The sequence below is a fragment of the Odontesthes bonariensis genome, chromosome 5 (assembly GCF_027942865.1).
Source record: "Odontesthes bonariensis isolate fOdoBon6 chromosome 5, fOdoBon6.hap1, whole genome shotgun sequence".
Classification (NCBI taxonomy): Eukaryota; Metazoa; Chordata; class Actinopteri; order Atheriniformes; family Atherinopsidae; genus Odontesthes; species Odontesthes bonariensis.
The window spans coordinates 11,416,012-11,424,027 of record NC_134510.1 but is presented as its reverse complement, the minus strand read 5'-3'; the positions used below and the strand labels follow the sequence as shown (position 1 = coordinate 11,424,027).

General features: G+C 46.2%; 1 non-coding gene and 1 pseudogene across 1 annotated transcript; both read right to left on the bottom strand.

The window, feature by feature from the left end:
- Positions 1–416: 416 nt before the first annotated feature.
- LOC142380555 (general transcription factor II-I repeat domain-containing protein 2B-like) lies at positions 417–7,811 on the bottom strand (annotated as a pseudogene).
- trnad-guc (transfer RNA aspartic acid (anticodon GUC)) lies at positions 3,309–3,380 on the bottom strand. The gene has a single exon. It is a non-coding gene; the product is annotated as a tRNA-Asp (tRNA).
- Positions 7,812–8,016: the final 205 nt, after the last annotated feature.

Here is an 8,016-nt window from a genome sequence, read left to right as displayed (position 1 = left end):
ACATTTATGCCCTGTGAAACCTCATTGACTCCTATCCTCCGAGCATACAGATGATCTGTGATGGAGGTCATTTCATTTCCAACATTGAGGCTAAATGGCCGGGATCAGTTCATGATTCTAGGATCTTCCGAGCATCCTCACTGGCACAGAGGTTTGCACAAGGTGCAAGAATTTTACTTACGTGAAGGAGTGTACTTTTGAAGTAAGGTGTAGCATAGGCAGAATTTTGGTAATGTAATGAGAGGTCAGGTGTAGAGGTCATCTTAAGGAATTTAAAGTGCTCGTCATACTTTATTATAGATAGCCATATAAGGCACATATTGCATCAAATTGCCAAGTCTTAACACATGTATATCCATCCAACATTTCTCTTATTCTGCAGGAGAGTTCAATGGTGTCCTGCTTGGGGACAGAGGCTATGCATGCTGGCCGTACGTCCTCACACCATAGCCTGATCCAGGAACAAGGGCATGCACATGCACATGCTAAAACAAGGGCACGGATAGAAATGACCTTTGGCCAAATTAAATACAGGTCCATTGCTTAAAGTTCTCAGGCACCATGGCTGACTTCTGACAGAGCCATCTTAAATTAATAGTATACTTCATATTTTATACATTTTGTCTTGTGGACAACTTTTCAGGCTCAAGTCTTTTCTTCGTTGAGATCTAGTGCCTGAAAGGACTCGGTTTCTCCTGACACAGTGAGCGACCTATACAGGGACACATATTTCCTTTGATCCTTATTGTTGTGACCTTTGAGTTAGAACTCCTTTTCATCATTTAGCATTGACACAGTAGCAGTTTAAGTCAGAGCAAGTGTAAGAAGGCTAAATGGACAGATATGATTTATAACTTTCCACACGTTTAGGTCATGGTACCCCACTGGAATGATTTCTGGGCCCGCCGACAGTGTCGTCAAATATTCGTTTTAGTAGTCAGGATGGCCGAGCGGTCTAAGGTGCTGCGTTCAGGTAGCAGTCTCCCCTGAAGGCGTGGGTTAAAATCCCACTTCTGACATTGCAGACTTCTCCGAGAGAACTATTTTCACTGGCAAGGCAACCCAAGTTTACTCCTTGCTTAGCAATACCATGTCGTATTGCTATTCTGCCACTGCATCATCTTGTTTAAAGAGTATTGTGGCCGCTTTACCTCCGAAGAGTTCTTGCTTCCAAATGCTATGCCTACTTTTTGTTTGCCTCAGGAGCCCTGTTAAACAACAGCCAAGACACTAGTTGCATGAGAATCTTCTGACCACAGCTCAACAAGCTGTGTTGTCACAACCTTCTACAGTGCTTTGGGCAGGACAGAATCATTAGCAAAAGGAACATTGTTGATTTTAAGGTCTTGGTTTGCACTTAACACCATAGTAAACGGGAAAGGGCTTTTGACCGAAGCAACCTGGCCTCATGTTAGGCTATTTGAAGGGGGCTATTGACATTTAGGCCGAAGATGGGTGAGAGTATCAAAACAATCATCACTTGGTGGCAGGCAGCTGATAAAAGACCTAGCTCTCCCTGTCGGGGAATCGAACCCCGATCTTCCGCGTGACAGGCGGAGAGACTGTCCATTATACTAACGAGGAATTTCTGTGTGACTGACACAGTCGTCGGATGAAAAGACAACTATCGCCAAGGAGTGAAATAAGATTTTGGTGTCCCGTTTCAAGGTGCAGGAAAATTGCTATCACAGTCCCATCACTCAGAAGGAGAGTCTTCCATGAAGCTGCATGCCTCGTCAATATTCCCCTTCAACACGAACACAACGCAGACCCACATATTCGCTGGAATGATGCCTGGGCCCGCCGACAGTGTCGTCAAATATTCCTTTTAGTAGTCAGGATGGCCGAGCCGTCTAAGGCGCTGCGTTAAGGTCGCATTGTCCCCTGGAGGCGTGGGTTCAAATCCTACTTCTGACATTGCAGACTTCTCCTAGAGAAACATTTTCACTGGCAAGGCAACCCAAGTTTACTCCTTGCTTAGCAATACCATGTCGTATTGCTATTCTGCCACTGCATCATCTTGTTTAAAGATTATTGTGGCCACTTTACCTCAGAAGAGTTCTTGCTTCCAAATGCTATGCCTACTTTTTGTTTGCCTCAGGAGCCCTGTTAAAAAACAGCCAAGACACTTGTTGCATGAGAATCTTCTGACCACAGCTCAACAAGCTGTGTTGTCACAACCTTCTACAGTGCTTTGGGCAGGACAGAATCATTAGCAAAAGGCACATTGTTGATTATAAGGTCTTGGTTTGCACTTAACACCATAGTAAACGGGAAAGGGCTTTTGACCGAAGAAACCTGGCATCATGTTAGGCTATTTGAAGGGGGCTATTGACATTTAGGCCGAAGATGGGTGAGAGTATCAAAACAATCATCACTTGGTGGCAGGCAGCTGATAAAAGACCAAGCTCTCCCCGTCGGGGAATCGAACCCCGATCTTCGGCATGACAGGCGGAGATACTGTCCATTATACTAACGAGGAATTTCTGTGTGACTGACACAGTCGTCAGATGAAAAGACAACTATCGCCAAGGAGTGAAATAAGATTTTGGTGTCCCGTTTCAAGGTGCAGGAAAATTGCTATCACAGTCCCATCACTCAGAAGGAGAGTCTTCCATGAAGCTGCATGCCTCGTCAATATTCCCCTTCAACACGAACACAACGCAGACCCACATATTCGCTGGAATGATGCCTGGGCCCGCCGACAGTGTCGTCAAATATTCCTTTTAGTAGTCAGGATGGCCGAGCAGTCTAAGGCGCTGCGTTCAGATCGCAGTCTCCCCTGGAGGCGTGGGTTCAAATCCCACTTCTGACATTGTAGACTTCTCCTAGAGAACTATTTTCACTGGCAAGGCAACCCAAGTTTACTCCTTGCTTAGCAATACCATGTCATATTGCTATTGTGCCACTGCATCATCTAGTTTAAAGATTATTGTGGCCGCTTTACTTCCGAACAGTTCTTGCTTCCAAATGCTATGCCTACTTTTTGTTTGCCTCAGGAGCCCTGTTAAACAACAGCCAAGACACTTGTTGCATGAGAATCTTCTGACCACTGCTCAACAAGCTGTGTTGTCACAACCTTCTACAGTGCTTTGGGCAGGACAGAATCATTAGCAAAAGGCACATTGTTGATTATAAGGTCTTGGTTTGCACTTAACACCATAGTAAACGGGAAACAGCTTTTGACCGAAGCAACCTGGCCTCATGTTAGGCTATTTGAAGGGGGCTATTGACATTTAGGCCGAAGATGGGTGAGAGTATCAAAACAATCATCACTTGGTGGCAGGCAGCTGATAAAAGCCAATTTTCTCCCCGTCGGGGAATCGAACCCCGATCTTCCGCGTGACAGGCGGAGATACTGTCCATTATACTAACGAGGAACTTCTCTGTGACTGACACAGTCGTCAGACGAAAAGACAACTATCGCCAAGGAGTGAAATAAGATTTTGGTGTCCCGTTTCAAGGTGCAGGAAAATTGCTACCACAGTCCCATCATTCAGAAGGAGAGTCTTCCATGAAGCTGCATGCCTCGTCAATATTCCCCTTCAACACGAACACAACGCAGACCCACATATTCGCTGGAATGATGCCTGGACCCGCCCACAGTGTCGTCAAATATTCCTTTTAGTAGTCAGGATGGCAGAGCGGTCTAAGGCGCTGCGTTAAGGCTCTAGCATGGTTGCTGCGTCTGCTCGCGCGAGCGGTGTTGATGACGTCACGAGTTCGTGCCCGCCATAGGACCCTATATAGTGGCGCAAGTCGTTGCGCGCCAGTAGTTGCAATTTTCTCCGTCACAGAGGTGGCGCTGCTACGTGAAGGTTACCTCTACTCTACAACCACGAAAGTGGAGAAGAAAACAATGCCGCTGTCAAGAGCAAGAATACTGTAATTAATGATACTGCTGCAGTTTTCGGATCATTTTAATTTTTTAATTCAGTTAAAAGAGGTGAAGGTCTGAAGCCCCCGGCATCAACAGAGTCTCTGCCCTCTTCTTTGCCTTCACGTATCTGTCCCGTAGCTTCTTCCACACATTCTTACAGAACTCTCCCTCTTTCCCCAAAGTTCTGCCCATCTCTGTGCACCAGTTTTGGGAGTTTACGTGGTCCCTGTGCTGTTTCACTGCAGTTTCGTACAGCTGCCTGTACAAACGCACCTCCTCACTGAGCCTGGTCTCACATCGGTCCATCCGGTTCGTTGTGCTCGGCGCCGCCAAGTTACAAAAATCGACTGGTGCACGACAACGCGCTGCGCCGTCTGTTCAAGGGAAGCGCCAGGCCTGAAACGTCATTTTGACGTCACGGTCCACCACCGCCGTGACAGACGCGGCAACCATGCTACCGCCTTTAAGGTCGCGGTCTCCCCTGGAGGCGTGGGTTCAAATCCCACTTCTGACATTGCAGACTTCTCCTAGAGAAACATTTTCACTGGCAAGGCAACTCAAGTTTACTCCTTGCCTAGCAATACCATGTCGTATTGCTATTCTGCCAATGCATCATCTAGTTTAAAGATTATTGTGGCCGCTTTACCTCCGAAGAGTTCTTGCTTCCAAATGCTATGCCTACTTTTTGTTTGCCTCAGGAGCCCTGTTAAACAACAGCCAAGACACTTGTTCCATGAGAATCTTCTGACCACAGCTCAACTAGCTGTGTTGTCACAACCTTCTACAGTGCTTTGGGCAGGACAGAATCATTAGCAAAAGCACATTGTTGATTATAAGGTCTTGGTTTGCACTTAACACCATAGTAAACGGGAAAGGGCTTTTGACCGAAGCAACCTGGCCTCATGTTAGGCTATTTGAAGGGGGCTATTGACATTTAGGCCGAAGATGGGTGAGAGTATCAAAACAATCATCACTTGGTGGCAGGCAGCTGATAAAAGAGCTAGCACTCCCCGTCGGGGAATCGAACCCCGATCTTCCGCGTGACAGGCGGAGATACTGTCCATTATACTAAAGAGGAATTTCTGTGTGACTGACACAGTCGTCAGACGAAAAGACAACTATCGCCAAGGAGTGAAATAAGATTTTGGTGTCCCGTTTCAAGGTGCAGGAAAATTGCTATCACAGTCCCATCACTCAGAAGGAGAGTCTTCCATGAAGCTGCATGCCTCGTCAATATTCCCCTTCAACACGAACACAACGCAGACCCACATATTCGCTGGAATGATGCCTGGGCCCGCCGACAGTGTCGTCAAACATTCCTTTTAGTAGTCAGGATGGCTGAGCGGTCTAAGGAGCTGCGTTAAGGTCGCATTCTCCCCTGGAGGCGTGGGTTCAAATCCCACTTCTGACATTGCAGACTTCTCCTAGAGAACCATTTTCTCTGGCAAGGCAACTCAAGTTTACTCCTTGCCTAGCAATACCATGTCGTATTGCTATTCTGCCACTGCATCATCTTGTTTAAAGATTATTGTGGCCGCCTTACTTCCGAACAGTTCTTGCTTCCAAATGCTATGCCTACTTTTTGTTTGCCTCAGGAGCCCTGTTAAACAACAGCCAAGACACTTGTTCCATGAGAATCTTCTGACCACAGCTCAACTAGCTGTGTTGTCACAACCTTCTACAGTGCTTTGGGCAGGACAGAATCATTAGCAAAAGCACATTGTTGATTATAAGGTCTTGGTTTGCACTTAACACCATAGTAAACGGGAAAGGGCTTTTGACCGAAGCAACCTGGCCTCATGTTAGGCTATTTGAAGGGGGCTATTGACATTTAGGCCGAAGATGGGTGAGAGTATCAAAACAATCATCACTTGGTGGCAGGCAGCTGATAAAAGCCCATTTTCTCCCCGTCGGGGAATCGAACCCCGATCTTCCGCGTGACAGGCGGAGATACTGTCCATTATACTAAAGAGGAATTTCTGTGTGACTGACACAGTCGTCAGACGAAAAGACAACTATCGCCAAGGAGTGAAATAAGATTTTGGTGTCCCGTTTCAAGGTGCAGGAAAATTGCTATCACAGTCCCATCACTCAGAAGGAGAGTCTTCCATGAAGCTGCATGCCTCGTCAATATTCCCTTTCAACACGAACACAACGCAGACCCACATATTCGCTGGAATGATGCCTGGGCCCGCCGAGAGTGTCGTCAAATATTCATTTTAGCAGTCAGGATGGCCGAGCGGTCTAAGGCGCTGCGTTAAGGTCCCAGTCTCCCCTGGAGGCGTGGGTTCAAATCCTACTTCTGACATTGCAGACTTCTCCTAGAGATCCATTTTCTCTGGCAAGGCCACTCAAGTTTACTCCTTGCTTAGCAATACCATGTCGTATTGCTATTCTGCCACTGCATCATCTAGTTTAAAGATTATTGTGGCCGCTTTACCTCAGAAGAGTTCTTGCTTCAAAATGCTATGCCTACTTTTTGTTTGCCTCAGGAGCCCTGTTAAAAAACAGCCAAGACACTTGTTGCATGAGAATCTTCTGACCACTGCTCAAATTTGCCGTGAAGAAGCTGTCCAGGTCTGGCAAACTCCTGGCTTCACTACTAGAACTACTAGTATCAGACATGTTGATTGTTGGGGGTTGTTCCAGCAGCTGGCACTCGTGACGTCACGCACCTGTCGTCTGCTACTTCCGGTTTGCCAAATGGCGGGCTATTCGAGTCAAATGTGGTGATAGTTTATTGGGCCTTATCAGGACTATCCAGGGGCCTAAAATTATTTTAAAACCATAAAAAAATTCCATCGATCTGCTATTTCAGTTTTGTTTAAAAAAATCACCTTTCTGTAGGCCTTTAACAAGTGCATCGAAGTCAGGTTGAATGTCTGAGGTGGAGATGCGAAGTACAGCTGACAGATGGTCGTCAGTGAGAGATGATCTATACCTGGACTTCGTAAACTTCATCATTGAAAATGTTTGTTCACATATGTAGGTAGAGCCAAAGAGAACCAACATCTTCTGAGCATGTCTCTTCATGTTTGGAAAGTTCTCCTCCTTGAGAGAAGAGTAGAAATCCAGCAGACATCCTGATTTAAAGTGCTCTGCCAGTACTGCATCAGACTGCAGGTCAATGAGTTCCAGCTGAACATCACTGGGTGCATTATCCACACTGCAGGTAAAGGGAGAGGAAATCATGTGCATTTCATCCTCTATTGTTCTGAGATCTTCAAATCTCCTTAAAAACTCACAATGCAATGCTCCTAACATGGATGAGTACCTGTGGAGGTGATCAGCTGATGGTGTGCCTTCTTTCAGGGTTTGCATGTGAGTGAGATTGTTGCTCTCCACTTGGCTTGAAAGAAACAGCATCTTTCTCATGAAAGCCTTCACCAGGGTGTGCATTTCATGAACAAAAAGGCCCCTGCCTTGCAGTTTGGTGTTCAGTTCATTCATCAGTGCAGTCACATCAACAGCAAATGCAAAATCTTGCCATACAGTTCTCATCTGAGAGCTCTGGGATGTCTTTGCCTTTCATCTGACAAAACTCTTGAATCTCTGTTTTCAGGTCCCAAACTCTTTTTAGCACTTTGCCCAGGCTGAGCCATCTGACAGCTGTGTGGTAGCCGATGTCACTATGCTCAGACTCATGGTCCTCCAAAAGTGCGACAAACTGTCTGTGATTCAATGCCCGTGCCCTGATGAAGTTTACTATTTTAGTAACAACATCAATAACATGGTTCATTTTTAGCAGTGACTTGCACAACACATGCTGGTGTATAATACAATGCAAAAATACCAATTTCTGATCTGTGTCGATTTCAGTCACTTTATCTTGCATACGTTTTAAAAGTCCCATATTTTTCCCTGTAAGATTTGGACAACCGTCCGTTGTGACACCTGCCAGTCTGTCCCATTTCAGTCCCAGTGTGTCCATGCACGCATTTACCTCCGTGAAGAGATCGCTCCCTAGAGTCGTCCCCAGGGGCGGATTGGGAAGTATTTTTCCACCGGGACAATTTTTCCCTTGCCGGCCTCATACCAAAAAAAAATCTATTGTAACAGGGGGTTTCAGTTACGTCATCACGGGAGCGCACGAATTTCAGCTGGTGGGCAGGAAGCTGGACTACAGCATAGCAACA